Source organism: Bombus vancouverensis, unplaced genomic scaffold (genome assembly GCF_051014615.1).
Source record: "Bombus vancouverensis nearcticus unplaced genomic scaffold, iyBomVanc1_principal scaffold0029, whole genome shotgun sequence".
In the NCBI taxonomy this organism is placed as follows: domain Eukaryota; kingdom Metazoa; phylum Arthropoda; class Insecta; order Hymenoptera; family Apidae; genus Bombus; species Bombus vancouverensis.
The window spans coordinates 512,888-531,168 of NW_027468920.1; the positions used below are offsets into that span (position 1 = coordinate 512,888).

At 41.2% G+C, this 18,281-nt stretch overlaps 1 long non-coding RNA gene across 1 annotated transcript; it reads right to left on the minus strand.

Annotated features, from left to right (window-relative positions):
- Window positions 1-9,199: 9,199 nt before the first annotated feature.
- LOC143304290 (uncharacterized) lies at window positions 9,200-12,574 on the minus strand. Its single transcript, XR_013061022.1, has 4 exons — window positions 12,295-12,574; window positions 11,427-11,509; window positions 11,103-11,192; window positions 9,200-11,002 (listed from the first exon to the last, which is right to left on the minus strand). It is a non-coding gene; the product is annotated as an uncharacterized LOC143304290 (long non-coding RNA).
- Window positions 12,575-18,281: the final 5,707 nt, after the last annotated feature.

The following is an 18,281-nucleotide window of genomic DNA, read 5'->3' on the forward strand; positions in this document are numbered from 1 at the left end:
TATTTAGTTGTGCTGTTTTCTGTACGTTTGGTGTGAATAGTTCAGGTTGAACAACAATCGTCTTTTTCTGTCCGATTAACATCTGTATCATCCATTCCTTGTAAATATATTATATCACGATATTACATTTTTGGGGGCTCGTCCGGGATTGGACAAGACAGAAAACGAAACGGTTTAACAGAGCTATTCGAGCTAGTTGTGAATTTACCGGTACGCGGTGCGATAAAAGACGATATCGTTGACTGTTTAAGTTTGTGTAGTGTGAAAAATGGCAAACGTTGGGGACGAACGATTGTCGGGTGAAGAGGGTTCGACGCTGGAGGAGCTGAGGAGTAAGCTCGCGCGAATGAACCTCCCTATATCTGGTGCGTGGTCAGTGCTGATTGCAAGGCTGAATCGGGCGTGTAGGGCTGGACAATCGTATCCTAAGGGATCGACGGGCGGTGAAGAGCTAACCGGTCAACGAGATTTAGGAAATGTACAGAGAGCTGAGCGTGATTGTAACGAAGATGAAAATTTTGAGAAAATGAATACGAAGGAGTTGAAGGAGCGCCTCGCTAGTTTGGGTTTAAAAACGACGGGAAGAAAAGTAGAATTACGCGCACGGCTTCAAGCGGCCATGGATGGTAATGATATAACGTCGGAAGAAGAAAGCGACGACGAAAGTGAGTATGAAGATGACATAAAAGACGCAGGAGGATACAAGAGAGGTACGCGAAGGGTGTATCAGGACCGTGATGAATATTGTCGAAGGGCATGTGTTGGTTCGACACTGAGTTTTAGAGACGTCGAAGATGCATTAGAGTCGTTTAGTGGCAACAAAGGTGAAAATGTCGAACGATGGTTCGAGTCGTTCGAGGAAGTCGCTGATACGTGCATGTGGTCGGATGGGCAGAAGGCAGTCTACGCGAGGAAGCTGCTGAAGGGATCAGCGAAAATATTTGCGAGCTTCGAGTGTCATGCCAGGACTTGGCATGAGTTGAAGAGGGGGCTAGTGAAAGAATTTTCGAGGAAAGTCAACAGTAGGCAAGTACATCAGAAACTTGAAGAAACAAAAAAGGAGAGTGATGAAGCATGTTTGGCTTACATGTACCGCATGCTCGAAATAGCCAACCATGTGGACATAGAGGAGGAAGCAAAGGTGGAATACATCGTGGATGGAATAATAGACGACGAGAACAATAAGGCTATATTGTACGGCGCTACATCAATCAAAGAGTTGAGGAAGAGGTTAGTGATGTACGAAGAGCAGAAGAGTCGCAGAATAAAGTCGATTGTGAAGCCGGCTAAAACCCAGAAGAACGGGAAGCCCAGTCAATCTGTAGATGCAATGAAGAAAAGAAGATGCTTCATTTGCGGTAGTGAGGATCATGTAAGTGTTATGTGTCCGGAGAGGGGAGAAGGTGTTAGGTGTTCCGAGTGCAGCGGATTTGGACATATTGCAGCGAGGTGTACGGCACGACCGAAAGAGACTTGCGTAGTGTCAAGATCCGAAAAGGGGAAGTATGTGAAGGAAGTGGCGATAGATGATTGTAGGTTTGTGGCACTAGTGGATACGGGTAGTGATCTCACGTTCATTCGATCAGACGAGTATGCGAGGTTAGGGTCACCACCCCTAGGTAAATGCACGCTTAAGTTCGACGGTGTTGGTTCCGCTGGCAATGAGACCTGGGGTGAATTCACCAAGGTAATGACGGTTGATGGGTGTAAACTGCCAATCACTTTGCACGTTGTTTCAAACAAAATATTGACGAAGCACGGCCTGTTGTTAGGCACTGATTTTCTGGATCAGGTAGAGTTACGGGTTAAACGAGGCGAAGTGACTTTCTTGCGGCTTGACGAACAGACTAACAAAGACGTGCCGGATGTGTTTAGAGTTAACGTGGTAGAACAGACCGACGAAACAGACCTAACACACGTACGGGAACCGCATTATCGTGAAGCGATTCGCGATATCGTTAGGGGGTATAGGCCGGAGAAAAAGCGGGACGTTGGGATAACGGCAAAAATCGTTTTAAAGAGTGACAAACCTGTGGTTCGAAGGCCGCGAAGATTGGCGCCTTCGGAGAAAAAAGAGGTGGACGAGTTGATGGAATTATGGACAAATGAAGGCACAATAAAACCGTCAAACTCAGAATATGCAAGTCCCATAGTTGTAGTTAGAAAGAAAGATGGTTCTATCAGAGTCTGTGTTGATTTTCGCGAGCTTAATGAACTTATTGAGTGTCCACATTTCCCATTGCCTTTAATTGATGATATTTTAGATGCATTGCAAGGTACTCAGTTTTTCACAACGTTGGATTTAAAGAATGGTTTTTTTCACGTGTGTTTAGACAAAGACAGCCGAAAATATACATCTTTCGTTACGCCATCGGGGCAATATGAATTTTTGAAGTTGCCGTTTGGTTTAAAGATTTCACCCATTGTGTTTCAGAAGTATATTTCGATGATCTTTAAGGAACTAGTAGGTAAAGGTATTGTTATCGTGTATATGGATGACATTATTATTCTTGCAAAGAATTTAGAGGAGGCGTGGGAACGTTTGCAAATGGTCATAGAGTTAGCTGAGCAGTATGGGCTAATTATAAACTGGGGAAAATGTCGTTTTCTGCAGCAGGAAATTGAATATTTGGGGTATATAGTCTCAAAAAATACCATAAGGCCGTCTACACATAAAACTAGGGCAGTAGCAAACTTTCCCAAGCCAACATCTGTTAAAAAGGTTCAGAGTTTTTTGGGACTTACGGGGTACTTTCGAAAATTTATTAGGGGATACGCGAAGATTGCTAAGCCTTTGACGGATTTGTTGAAAAAGGAGGTAAAATTTCAGTTCGGCGATCGAGAAGTAGAGGCCTTTGAAATCTTGAAAACAGCGCTTGTCAACGAACCAGTGTTAAAGTTGTATAGAATGGGCGCGGAGACTGAGTTGCATACAGACGCGTCCGCAGAGGGTTACGGAGCAATTTTAATGCAACTAGATCTGGACGATGGAAAATTCCATCCGGTCTACTTTGCCAGCGGAAAAACAACTCTCGCCGAGGCAAAGTACACCAGTTACGAACTGGAAGTACTAGCAATTGTAAAAGCGTTGAACAAGTTTAGAATATATCTGTTAGGTATGCCGTTTACTATCGTCACGGATTGCCAAGCGTTTGCTATGACAATGAAAAAGAAAGATTTGTGTGTGCGTGTAGCCAGATGGGCCTTGTTACTAGACGAGTTTAAGTATCAGGTGTGTCATAGGCCAGGTAAAAGCACGCAGCATGTGGATGCTCTGAGTAGAAACCCCCTGCCGAGCACTATGTATGTAACGGAAAGTGAAGACGGGCTGATTGCACGGTTGAGAAGTGCACAGAACAAGGACGTTGAAGTCCGTAGGATTTTAGACGCCGCAACGTGCAATCAGGTCGATGGGTATGTAATAAGGAACAATATTTTGTATAAAGAGTGTAAGGATGATGTGTTAATAGTAGTACCGAAGGCTATGCAGGTTCAGGTAGTCAGGCAGGCGCACGAGCGTGGGCATTTTGGGGTCACCAAAACAGAAGCTATAGTCAAGAAGGACTTTTGGTTTAAGGGGCTACGTGAAAAGGTCGAGCATGTGGTATCTAACTGTCTCGATTGTATCCTAGCCGAACGAAAATTGGGCAAGCAAGAGGGATATCTAAATCCGTTAGACAAAGGTGACACACCGTTAGACACTTACCATATTGACCATGCGGGCCCTATGACAGCTACAAAGAAAAGATACGCACACATCTTTGTAGTAGTGGATGCGTTCACGAAGTTTACGTGGCTTTATCCTACTAGATCTACTGATACCGCGGATGTTATCGATCGACTGAAGAAGCAAGCGGCTGTTTTTGGGAACCCACGACGAATTATCTCTGATCGGGGAACAGCGTTCACATCCAACGCGTTCCAAGAGTATTGCGAAGAAGAAAATATAAAGCATTTATTAGTCACGACGGGGGCGCCGAGGGGGAACGGGCAGGTAGAGAGGGTAAACAGGACACTCATACCTTTACTAAGTAAACTGACTGCCCCTAAACCCGATGATTGGTATAAACATGTCGACCAAGTACAGAAATACCTGAATTTTACATTAAATAGGAGCACGGGAAAAACTCCTTTCCAGCTACTTGTCGGGGTCGAGATGCAAACTAAAGAAGACCCACAGATCCGAAAATTGGTTGAAGAAGAATGGGTGGTGGAAAATTGCTGCTACTCAAGAGGAAAATCGGAGGCACTACAACAAAAGAAGAAAAGGTGCGAAACAGTACCTAAGTGGAGAGTTGGTGGCCATAAAGAGAACGCAGTTTGGCCCAGGATTAAAACTGGGAGGAAGATTTTTGGGTCCGTACCGGATAGTGCGAGCAATGCGGAATGATCGCTACATTGTGGAGAAGGTAGGAGAGCATGAGGGGCCAAAACGGTCATCAACTACTGCTGATTTTATGAAACCTTGGGTCATAAACGCCGAAAGTGACGCATCTGATGACAGCGAGATAGAAGGCAACATCTGAGGGCAGATGTTATTGCAGAATGGCAGAGTGTAGTATCGTGAGTGAGAGGCCTGGGAGTTGGCGGGTGAACCGCGTGGAATGTCGCGAGAGCCGAGGCGATTGTTTTTGATCGCGTAGTTTTGGAAAGAGGAGACCTACGTGATCTTGGCCACGAGCGGTTGCCAAGGGACGGGAGAAAAGGAATCAACAAACGGAGTTTGCGAGTGGCGTTGCCGAGAGAGTGTTGATTGCATTTTGTGAAAGTCGAGTCGTCATCTAATTATTTAGTTGTGCTGTTTTCTGTACGTTTGGTGTGAATAGTTCAGGTTGAACAACAATCGTCTTTTTCTGTCCGATTAACATCTGTATCATCCATTCCTTGTAAATATATTATATCACGATATTACATATATATATTATTTATTTTTTTTTATATATATAATTTTCGTTTGGATCTGTTCCTTTGTACGAATACTGTAGCCCTGTATATAATATAATATATATAATATGTTATAATTATGTTAGTTGTTATTTATTATATATAGTTTCCTTAACTCTCTCCCCCTTTTTCTTGTTTTTTTTTTTTTTTTTTTTTTTTATTAGTACCTAACATTGCTATTATGATGCTGTATTGCATTGCATTGGCTGTTATTTGTATGTGCGCGCGACGAATTTTTCAACATGGTCGCTCGCGTGTCTCTTTGGTATGGCGCTGGTTTAATGTCAACAGTAACGTGTTGTTGAAATAACTAATTAATTGTTAATCACTATAATTTTATTTAGTAGTGTTTTGTAATATTGTTTTGTGTTTCATGATATTGTGTGTGTCAATACCGTGTGCTACTTTAATGCGATAGCATGGATTGTATTGTTACCGAATTTCAATAGTCATTGTTTCGATTATACGTGACTTGCATTTATGTAAGTCTCGTTTAATTTAGTTAATGTTTTGTGTATTGTGTTACCAGTTATTTCGTGTAGCATAACTTTATTCCTTTGCACCGAGTTCAGTCATGTCTTGTCGTTAATATTTAGTTAGTCTATCTTGATTAATATATATATTTAACAAATATTTAAGAAACAATGGCGAGTGTAGTGGAATCGTTGGACGAAGAAATGGTTTTGATATTGTCGGAAAAGCGTAAAGCATGGGATGCGAACTTTCGCGATATGAGTGCAAAACTCGCCGAATTACAAAGCGGCTTATTCGAACTTAAAACAAAACAAGAACCTAAAACACCCGTATCGCCGCCGACAACGCAACAAGAGACGGTCCAGCCGAGTGGACATACCCAGCCAATTAAGCTAAAAGATGCGATCGAATCGGTGCCAGTGTTTGACGGATATCGACCATCGGTATTCCACTTTTTAAGAGCTTGTGAACGCGCGCGAAATATGATTCCCAGATATCAAGAACCTCAATTGGTAAAATTGTTAGTAAATAAGCTCCGTGGACACGCGCTCCTCGCCATCGAAGACACAGAATTAATGAGTCTAAACGATTTCGGAAACAAATTAAAGGATCTATTCGGCCCAAAGAAATTTCTTAACGAATATAAAGGGGAATTAGGAACGATATTTCAACGACCCGGGGAAGACATATTACATTATATGGATCGCGTTAGAAATCTTAGATTGGCAATAATGGACGGAGAAAGAGGCGACTACGGCATCATATCCCCCGATATCCAAGATACTATAGATTGGGAAACGAAAGAAGCTTTCGTTAAAGGACTTCCGAACGAGGTATATGTGCGAGTAAAAATAGCAGGGTACCATACTTTAGAAGATGCGTATCGTCAAGCCGTCAAAGCAACACACGAATTGAAACAAATAACCGATAGAACGCGACCCCAACGACCGACACCCTCGAACTATTACAGACGCGACAACGCACATCCTTCGAACACTAACAACAATATCAGGAACAACCGCCAAGATCGAAGATCGCTACCTCCATCGCAGAATTTTTTGAATTCTACAAGACAAAATATCACGTGTAACTATTGCAAAAAACCCGGGCATCTAGTGAAAGACTGTTACAAATTTAAAGCCCGAGTAGATGCCGGATTAATCGTACCCTATGCTTCGAGACCATCGGGAAACCAAACACGTCCTTCGGGAGAATGGGGCGAGCCACGAAGGAACGATACGCCGAATCGCCCAAGAGTACAGGCGGCAACCAGGCGACCGGCGCCGACGGCAACAAACACAACAAGGACAGCCATCCCCGCGAGATCGACTCCACCACCCATAACGAGAGACAGAGCGAACGCAATGCCGACCATAAGATCGAACGAACAACCACTAAATATTGTGGGGGAGTCATCCCACAACCAAACGAGGTCACAGACAGAGAATCCAGAATCTCAAGGCAAAAGGAAAAGAGTGAAGCACAAGCAACCGGCGAAGGAAAATCATCAGGAGTTGAATTCAGATTCGGAAGGCGACCTCTCCGAATTATTTCAATAAAATTTAACGATTCCCCAACGACCCCAACTGCACGAATAGTTTCCCCAGATCTAAAGACTAAGACGAGTTTATTATTAGACTCTGGATCGGAAATCAACATTATCAAGAAACCTGCTATACTCGATTCAGCCATCATCGACGAAAAGGAATCAATCGAAGTGCGAGGAATTACGGCAACGAGCCTGGTCTTCTTAGGGCAGACGGTAATACAGGTTGCGGGCCATCCGGTTGTTTTTCATGTAGTCGATGATTCATTGCTAATAGATCAAGACGGAATCCTAGGATCCGAATTTTTTGCAGGTTGTAAGGCTCGTTTAGATTATGAGGGAAAACATATCAGATGGGGAAATATTTATATTCCCTTCGATACTAAAGAAAAAATAATTATACCGAAGCGAAGTTCAATAACGTGTTCGATTAATATCGCTAATCCAGAGATAAAAGAGGGATTTATTCCAAGAATCGAGCCGAACAAGGGAATCTATCTTGGTAATGCAGTTGTGAGGAATCATAAAGGAAAAGGTTACATAAGAGTAATAAATACTACTTCGAGAGATTACGTATTTACAACACCAACGATGGTAATTAAAGAATTTGAAAATCCCCCCCCCCCCGCCCCCGCTTCCTAGGACAGCGTGCAATACAGTTCTAAGATCGGAGGAAAGTAGATACGATAAAATAAATGAGTTACTACGACTCGAACATTTGAACGAAGAAGAAAAGGAAAATGCTAAAAAATTGATTCGTAATAATCAAGATAGGTTTCATATTCCAGGAGATACATTGGAAGCAACCGAAGTTCTGGAACATAGGATAATTACAACGGATAATATACCCATCAATACTAAACAGTATCGATATCCACCAATACATCGAGAAGAAATAAATCGACAGGTCCAAGAACTACTAGATACGGACGTAGTGGAACCATCAATATCTCCATATAACTCCCCGTTATGGATTGTGCCCAAAAACCCGATTCGCAAGGAAATAAGCGCTGGAGATTAGTCATCGATTATAGAAAATTGAACGATAAAACGATTGGCGATGCCTTCCCACTACCCAACATTACAGAAATATTGGATCAATTAGGAAGTGCAAAATATTTTTCCACGTTTGACTTGGCATCGGGCTTTCACCAGATCCGTATGTCACAGGAAGATGCCCACAAAACTGCATTTTCGACACCATACGGGCATTTTCAATTCAAAAGAATGCCCTTTGGATTAAAAGATGCCCCAGCAACATTTCAACGTTTGATGAATTCAATATTATCTGGTCTGCAAGGAATAGAACTATTCGTCTATCTGGATGACATAGTGCTTTATTCCACGTCTCTCCAAGAACACGAAATTAAATTTAATAAATTAATGGAAAGACTGAGGAAAGCTAAATTACGATTACAACCTGATAAGTGCGAATTTTTACGACACGAGGTGAATTATTTAGGACATATAATTAGTGAGGATGGCGTGAAACCCGACCCAAAGAAAGTCGAAGCCGTATCAAAATTTCCACGACCAAAGAGGGCGAAAAATATCAAACAATTTCTGGGACTAGCAGGATATTACAGAAGATTTATACCCCGATTTCCCCAATGTCGCGAAACCATTGACACAACTATTAAAGAAAGACACTTCCTTTAAATGGACAGAAAATCAAGAAAACGCATTCAATAATTTAAAGACAGCGTTAGTGACGAAACCCATCCTGCAATATCCAGACTTTTCGAAACCCTTTAACCTTACTACAGACGCATCAGGATATGCAATAAGCGGTGTACTGAGTCAAGGGCCAATCGGAAAGGATTTGCCGATTGCGTATGCCTCAAGGCTATTAAATCCCGCCGAACAAAACTACTCTACCATAGAAAAGGAGTGTCTGGCAATTGTTTACAGCGCAATGCACTTCCGACCGTATCTTTACGGAAGAAAGTTTACCATCGTAACCGATCATAAACCTTTAGTGTGGATGCATTCTATCAAAGATCCTACTTCAAGAATTTGGAAATGGAAATTAAAGTTATCGGACTTCGAATTTGATATTGTATACAAAGAAGGCAGGGCGAACGCAAACGCAGACGCATTATCTAGGAACCCTCCGGAAGTTTGTTTACCAATCAGAAAGAGAGAGGAAGTCTCACCGATTCGCTATCCTGTCTCAAAAAGATTCGAAATAGATACGTCAACCGAAGACTCTCCCATATTCGAAGCTAAACCACACGTCTTGCCTCAATCCAGTGATTCTAAAAATCAAGGAAAGGGTTTTACCCGAAAACATTTTACAATAGAAGAAACCCCCATAAAATATTTAGACCAAGCATTAGCAGAAATCGATGTAAGTACAGATAGAGAAATAACCAATCGAGAAAAAGAAGGCACAGATACAACAAGCGAAAAAGAGACCTCCACTGTAATTCCAGAACTAATTCAACAACGAGAAAAGGACACGAGACCTACGGTAATTGCGGAACTAAGAATTTCAGAAACCCGAGACTCAATTGCGAGAGTAAATGACCATAAAGTAGTATTTATAGATATACATGGCAATCCGATAGATAAAGGAGCCTTACAAATGAAGGAAACGGGAAAATTACCTCGTTATGAAGATTTAATGTTAGAAAAAGCAAGATTGAATTACGATTCTGGAAAATACATTGTATTCCTACCGATAAAGGAAAATAGAAATATTCCAATAACACCAGAAAATTTATTAAACTCGCTAAGATCTCTATTAGACGCAGTAAATGAAAAACAGTTAACTTCGTTCAGCATTAGCAAAGGAAACTTGGAGGAAATACCCTGGCGATATACAATCAGAAAATTAAAGGAAATATTTATGGAAAAAACCTTAACCATCACCATTTGCACTGGGGAAGTAATTACCCCATCTGTGGAAGCGCGGAACAACATAATACGAGAAAAACATGAATCAAGCGTAGCAGGACACAAAGGAATAACAAAAACTTATCAAAGAATACGACAACATTACTATTGGGAAAATATGAAAAAGGAAATTCAAGATTACGTAAGAACATGTAAGGAATGTCAATTGAAGAAACTCACAAGAATAAAAGCAAAGCAACCAATGGTACTTACAGACACACCAGGTAAAGCGTTCGATAAGGTTAGTATGGATATTATAGGTCCATTACCAAAAACCCAAAAGGGAAACGAATATATATTAACTATCCAAGACTTATTAACAAAATACTCAATTGGGATTCCACTAGGAGGAATCTCTTCAGCGGAGATAGCGGACGATCATGTAAAGCGATTTATTTGTCGTTTCGGGTCACCGAGAGCTATTCTCACTGATCAAGGAACGAACTTTACATCCTCACTAATGAAGAAAGTAGCAAAGAGATTCCGCATCAAACAATATACCACGACGGCATATCATCCACAAAGTAACGGTTCAATCGAAAGATCTCACCACGTGCTGATAGAATATCTCAAATTATACATTGAAAATTCCAAAAATTGGGACGAATGGGTAAAATTAGCTATGTTTTCCTATAATACCTCTGTACACGAAGGAACGAAATTCTCCCCGCACGAATTAGTTTTTGGACATCTAGCCAGAGAACCTACTGGTGAAGTAATAATCGAAGAGAACATGGAACCAACTTACGCAGAATATGTCGAAGATCTGTTCGATAAAATTAACACCGTACAACGAATGGCAAGAGAAAATTTGATAAAATCCAAACTAAGATCAAAAGAATATTACGACCGACGAATCAACCCCCAAGATTTTAAAGTAGGAGATTCGATATATTTACTAAAAGAACCCAGTAAAGGAAAATTCTCCGATCAATATACTGGACCATACAAAGTGCTAGAAATCTTGCAGAACCAAAACGTCAAGATCGAAGTAAAAGGGATTCCGCGAACGGTGCATTTAAACAAGTTAAAACTAGCGCATAATCGAAATAAGCAATGAATAAAGCGATTTCAGTGGGCAACGTAGTGCGGTAGTATATGTTATAGTGCTGTTCGTCGAATAATACAGATATCGAACACCTAAAAGGAAAAAGGAAAATTATTATACGTGTTTCAATTATTGCTTAAATATAAAACGTGTTAACTCAATGAACAATTAACTAGTGAAAGTGAAAGTTACCTTGTGAACAAGTGATCAACATACAAGAAAGTGTACGTGCAAGTATAGGTTATGGATCGTTGTTCGTGGAACACAATGTATGACAGCTACCTAAAATAAGTGAATAAATTAGTTTCAATTGTCTCGGTGCAAAATACAAGGTTACTAAATGTTATAATTATATTATGGATAAATCAAAAGGAGGTGTAACACTGTTCGTCGAATAATACAGATAGCGAAAACCTAAAAAGAAAAAGGGAAAATTATTATGTGTACTCCAATTATTGTTTGAATATACAACATGTCGATTCAATAAATAATTAAAAGAGGGGAAGTGAAAGTTACCTTGTAAACAAGTAATCATCATACAAGAAGGTCTACATGCAAAATAGGTTATGGCTCCCTGCTTGCGGAACACCATGTACCAGCTGAAAATAAACGAACGAATTAACTTCAATTGCCTTAATGCAAAGAGCAGCATCGCTAAATGTTATAACGGTGCTGTGGAGGCGTGGCACTGTTCGTCGAATGACACAGATAGCGGAAACTTGGAAAAAGAAAAGAAGTTTATTACGAGTGTTCCAATTACTGTTTGAATGTAAAACGTGTTAGTTCAACGAATAACGAAAACAGTGAAAGTGCAACTTACCTCGTGAACAATCAATCACCATACAAGGAAGTGTACATGCATGGATTTCGCAGATTAACAAGAAGAAATAAAATAGCTGATAAATATAGAAAGTGGTTAGAAAATAATTAAGATAGATTAATTGAGAGTTAGTAATAAATATAACCGGAGTAAAAGGATATTTTATTATGTATTAATCTACGTAGTATTGTTATATTATTATATCTAACATGTAGAAATGGATTTTGTACGCATATATGTATATAATTCCAATCCAAGTAGTATTCATAATATTTATTTTCACTGATAACAAGTACGTAAAACCTAAAATAAAACAAAGGTATTAACAATAAAAAAAAAAACAAAAAAAAAAAGAAAAAGGGGAAGAAGAAAAAAAAAAGAAGAAGAAAAAGGAAAGAAAAAAATATAATATATATAAATATAAAATTTTCTTTTTCTATAAAAGGTTATTCCTATTTCTGATAAACTCGAGAAATGAAAACATTGTACCATGATACACTGACGCAAAGATACACACCACACAGAAGAAACTAATAGAGAACGCTTTAAGCTTGGCAAACTTACCGCCCGACGAATTTGCATACACCATAACCAAAACCCAGGACACATGGCTTTGATTGTTATTTAATAAGGTTTTGGGTTTATAAAATAACGATTCACTTAGATTCGTTTTCTCCAATATATTTCAGTCTTATAACACGTCTTACCACACAGGAATCTCCAAGTCAATAGAACAACGTGGTCGACTTCTAAGACAAAAGAGCGTCGTTAGAAGTCGTACCAACTTAGCTTGTAGTAAGCAGCGATCGTACCAACTTAACATTTCTCAACACTCCCCTTTGATCGCTAGTTTCTACAAGCCCCATAGCTTTGGTAAATTGCTGAGTCTTAATCCTATTTAGGCCTTTGGTGAGAATGTCAGCCACATTCTCAGGACTAGGTACATAAGTATAATCTAGTATCCCCCTCGATACGCAGTTCTTAACGTAAAAGTAACGCACTTGGACGTGCTTAGAACTCTCAGCAACTATTTCGTCCTTTGACCATGAAATAGCTCCGATATTATCGCAGAATATCTTGCAGGGGCGAGGGCAATATGACAGTTGACCCAATTCCTTTAACAGTAAAGAAATCCACACTGTTTCCCTTGCTGCTTCCTGCATTGCCACAAATTCCGCTTCGCACGTCGATTGAGCTATAATCGGTTGTTTTTTGGATAGCCAGGATATCGCACCACCAGCGAGTATGAACACATACCCGCTCCTGGATTTCCTGTCTACCGTACAACCCACAAAATCCGAGTCGCAAAACACCTTCAGAGGTTGCCCGGTCCTTTGGTATACTACCTTCAAGTCTTTGGTCTTTAGTAAATATCTGAATACCCGCTTCACTGCTTTCCAATCGGATACAGTCGGATTCGCGCATCTTTGGCTTAGTTTCCCTATTGCACACGAAACATCAGGACGACTTACAGTAGCTACATACATTATGTGCCCCACAGCTTGTTCATACAATTTACTGTCGAAAGGCTCATCACGTTCAATATCAAAACCAGCCTCACATTCTCTAGCTAGCGGTGTCGACACTCCCACCACCCCAACCTCACGAGTAATGTCAAACAGATCCAGCATTTGACCTATCTGTACAGATTGATCGAATACTACAGTGGTGCTGTTTGGCTTACTCAGGTGGATGGACAGAAATTGAGTGTCTACACCTAGCATTCTAACATCTAATTTGTCCTTAATCCTAGTTTTGAATATCTCAATCCACTCATTCGTCCCAAACACAAGGATGTCGTCCACATACACAGCTACAATAAATTTTTTAGACGCATCCACATACACACATGGACCACTCACTCATGGGTTCAGACTCATACCTCTTAAAATGCTATTGATGTGTCTAAACCACATTCTTCCAGCTTGCTTCAGTCCATACAGGCTCTTTTTGAGCTTACACACAAATATAGTTCTGTCTTTACCTGGAACTCTAAAGAGTTCTGGTTGCTCCATGTATATATCCTCATCCAGAGGGTTGTTGTGATACGCACATTCCACATCGATGTGCTCGTAAACCCACTCATTTTCCGCACATAGAGCAAGCAGAATTCTTAGAGTTCTGCATTTTAGTATTGGATTAAAGGTTTCTGAATAATCTACTCCAGGCCTCTGCCAGAATCCCCGAGCTACTAGCCTAGCCTTATACCTATCAGGGTCTCTCTTTATCACAAGCACCCACTTACAGTCTATAACGTTTTTATTTAAGGGTCTTTCCACAATGTCCCACACATCTTTACTTTTTAGATTGTCTAGTTCCTTCCTTATTGCATCAGTCCATTTTTGAGCGTCTGGCCCCCTCAGGGCTTCATACACATTCACAGGTACACACACGTTTTGAGCTTTACAAACAGTCGCAGTGTGAGCACAACAATCACATATTCTTGGTTTGTGTAGTCTTGCCGACCTCCTCGGCACAAACGGTACACTCACAGTATTCACTGGATTGTCCTCACACGTTAAACTGTCCACAAAGTAGTCGGTTTCCCCTTCGTCGTTTTCTCCGTCACTCTGTGTCTCGACGTCAGTTTGACCGGCTTCTCCCCTATGTTCAAAGGCTTCTACATCCCATATCCATTCCGAGGACTTATCCTTTATATGGTTCGTTTCCGCCTTAGCGCTCTTGTAGGGAAACGTGTTCTCCTCGAACCTGACATGACAGGATATTATCACCTTTTGGATCTTCGGTAGGTAAATTCTATAACCTTTGACCTGTCTGTCATATCCCACAAATATCCCCTCATCCGCTCTGCTCTCGAATTTTCCTCCGCTTGGACTCTTTAGATGCCAGACTCTGCATCCAAACACTCTCAGTCTGTTTATCTCCCCTTGGAGGTCACATCCCTTACCCTTCCATAATTCCAGTGGGATCTTGTCTCCGATGGCAGCGGATGGGCATAGGTTTCTTATGTGGCATGCCGTGTTCACAGCCTCCCCCCACAGATAGTCAGGGAGTCCAGATTGGATGAGTAAACATCTGGACATCTCGACCAGGGTTCTGTTCGCTCGTTCGGAGACCCCATTTTGTTCAGGGTTTCTAGGAACAGTTTTCCTGTGTAAGATGCCTTTCTCCTTCAGGTAGTTCTCGAAGTTTTCTCCTGTGTACTCACCCCCGTTATCTGTTTAAAGGGCACTTATCTTGGATTGGTGTAAAGCCTCCACCTCCGCCTGGTACTCCTTGAAGCACTTGAGTACTTCATTCTTCCTACTGATGATTCTGACGTGCATGAAACGAGAAAAATCATCTATGAACGTTACGAAATAATTACCTCCGCCCAGCGACTTGCATTGCGTTCTGCCACTAATATCGCTGTGAACTATTTCTAAAGGACGTTGACACATGTGGTGGGCTGTCTTCGGAAATGGTACTTTTGTCATTTTCCCTTTCACGCAGACCCCGCATGGTTCCTCATGTATCCTAGAGCCCTCCTTCACGTTCCTCACAGGGATCTTTCTCATCGCGTCCCCATGTAGATGACCTAACCTCTCATGCCATGACACGATACCTTTGTACGCCTTAGCTTCAATAACCTCGGCGTGGTCGTCATCATTTCCAGGTTCTTCTTGATCGTTCTCCATGGAAACGTTTGCTACATGCCTCTCAGGTGGTATTGTCTCTAGGTAGTACACGTTGTCTCCTACCTTTGAGTTAAATACCACATCCCCATGCCAATTGAGTGATCGAGATTAGATTTACATCTAATTCAGGCACCCACAGGGCGTTCGACAAGGATAGACTCCACCCGCCACAGGCTTTGGTCATCTTCACGACGATCGTGCCTTTTCCCTTGACTTCCAGGTACCCCTTACCAATCCGGATCTGTCCAGTCGCAGGCACGAAGTCCACGAACCGATACCTATCCGGGGTCATATGGTTTGAGGCTCCCGAGTCAAGATAGCTGATCCTGTCCCTTTCCACGTGGTTGATAGATGATAAAGCCAGTGTGGAGATAAGTCCCTTGGATCTCGGTTTATCTTCCGATCCTTTCTCCACTTTGTTTTCTGGGTCTTTCTCTTCCTTGTCTTCTTTTCCCTCATGGCAGTTGTACGATATGTGGCCTCGTTTTCCACATTTATAGCATTTTTTACCCTTTGGGTTTTTGTGCTTTTTCTTAGCGCCATCTTGATTTTGTTGGGGCTTGGTCTTCGATTGTTTGCAAGCCGCCATTGCACTGTTCTTCTCGGAGGGACCCATGGCCGCTTCCATTCTCCTTTCCTCAAGTAGGAGATCGGATTTCACGACCCTCGAGGTTAGATTCTTATCGAGTCTCACCGTCCTAAGATATGTCGCGTAGTTTGGGTCCGCCACGAGGCCGGCTAAGATGAAACACGCCATCATGTGGTCTTCGATTCTTAAACCTGCGTTGGAAATTTTTTCGCACAGATCGTATATCTTTCCGCAGTATTTTGCGACGTCCATATCGGGGTTTTTTCTATGGTACCCAGTTCCCGTATGCATAGGACAGTGTCCATCGACGTGGACCTTCCATGGACGTCCTCTAGCGCCTTCCAACAATCCCTCGCTGTCTTCAAGGATTTAATTTCTCCGATATATTCGGGGCGAATATGTCGGAAAAGATATGCACGTGCCATGTTATCCTTCCTCATGCATTCTGGGTCCAGCCTTTGCGCTTCCGTAAATCCTGGTTCTATTGCCTCCCAGCAACCCAGGAAAATTAGCGAGGCTTCCGACATTGTCTTCCAATACTCGTAATTCCCCTTTCTTAGGACCGGCTTCATATCGCTGTCCACATCACTTACTTTGTCGTGATCGGCCATGGCGTGGTCTCTTCTCGGTTTGTCTTAGAAAACACAAAAAACTCAAAAAAATAATACCGTTTTTCCCCGCAGTTTACTGCTCTGGGCCCATAACCTGTTATTTAATATGGTTTTGGGTTTATAAAATAACGATTCACTTAGATTCGTTTTCTCCAATATATTTCAGTCTTATAACACGTCTTACCACACAGGAATCTCCAAGTCAATAGAACAACGTGGTCGACTTCTAAGACAAAAGAGCGTCGTTAGAAGTCGTACCAACTTAGCTTGTAGTAAGCAGCGATCATACCAACTTAACATTTCTCAACATTGATCGCAGGAGAAGCGGTCCATATAGTCAAATGCATTCCGGTACAAGTAAAGGTACGACATACAACAAAATGCTACTCGGAACTACCCGTTTGGCAAAGGAATCGCACCACAGGAACTCCGCCCGGACGTGCGCCAAACGTGGCGATATTCAGCACCATCGTCGTTGGCCACGAGCGGAATGTATACCCAAAAGACCTCGATGCACTACGGGACCACGTCATGTTCCCGGCAGAAAATCTGCAGTCTTGAACGCATTGGCCAGAGGAGCAACAGGAAAAACAATCGTCCCTGGAACAGTAAACATCCTGGGAATGATGGACAAAACACATTAACGACAATAGCGAAAAATACCGTATCAAGCTTATGGACTGGTTTTATGGAATTTGGAACTGTCAGTGCAGCAATATTTGGAATACTCGCAATATTTAAACTAATCAAGACAATAATATATATAGCCGCACACGGATACCAGTTACGTGAAACTTACGAATGCGGAATCGCCCTATTAGGAGCAATATGCGGCTCAGTCACCCACCCGCTACTATACCTCAAAAGAAGACGAAATATCGATGATCAAACAGCACAACCTCAAGGGATATCGATAACACCGGTAGTCACTCAACTACCAACGACATCTACATCCGCCTTGAGCGAACTCAGAGATACCATCAGTCAAATTTCCTTTGGAAATTTGAACTCCAAGGGCGGGGATGTCACGTCCCGCGCTCCGCACGCGCCGTAACAAGAACAAGAAAACCATTCTATACCATTCTAAAACCATTCAATAAGGATTTGAATGCACAAAGGAACACACGGCACTACGAAACGAAAGGAAGGATTAACAAAACGAGGGCGATTAACGGATCCAACCAATAAACAAAATACATATACACACAATTCTAAATAAACCAGGAAATAAGAATAACTACAAAAGGGGAAAATAATTGAAACGCCAGGAATATATATATATATAAATATATTTCAATCAATCAATTTGGAGAGTTACATATAAGTATAAACATATATGCCGAACATGTAATAACCTAGTAAATATTAGAGACAGTGCTTCCAATACTATGCAATAAATACAATATTATCAATTTATGAAATATAAGTATACATGAAGTCAAAAACTAATAGTTTAACGAATACATAAAACATACAATATTGTATTATTAAAGAAATGAAGGTTACATTGTCAGAAATATATATATGTGTGCGAATTCTATCAAACTGATAATCTTAGATACATACTTAAAATTAGCCTACATTCCGGTAAAGAATTATAAAATAAGAACTATATTACGGAACATGCATGTCTATATATAAATATATAAATTATATTCTAAACTAAACTACTATTAATGTATGCGCATTCTACATTATTGATTCAAATCGATA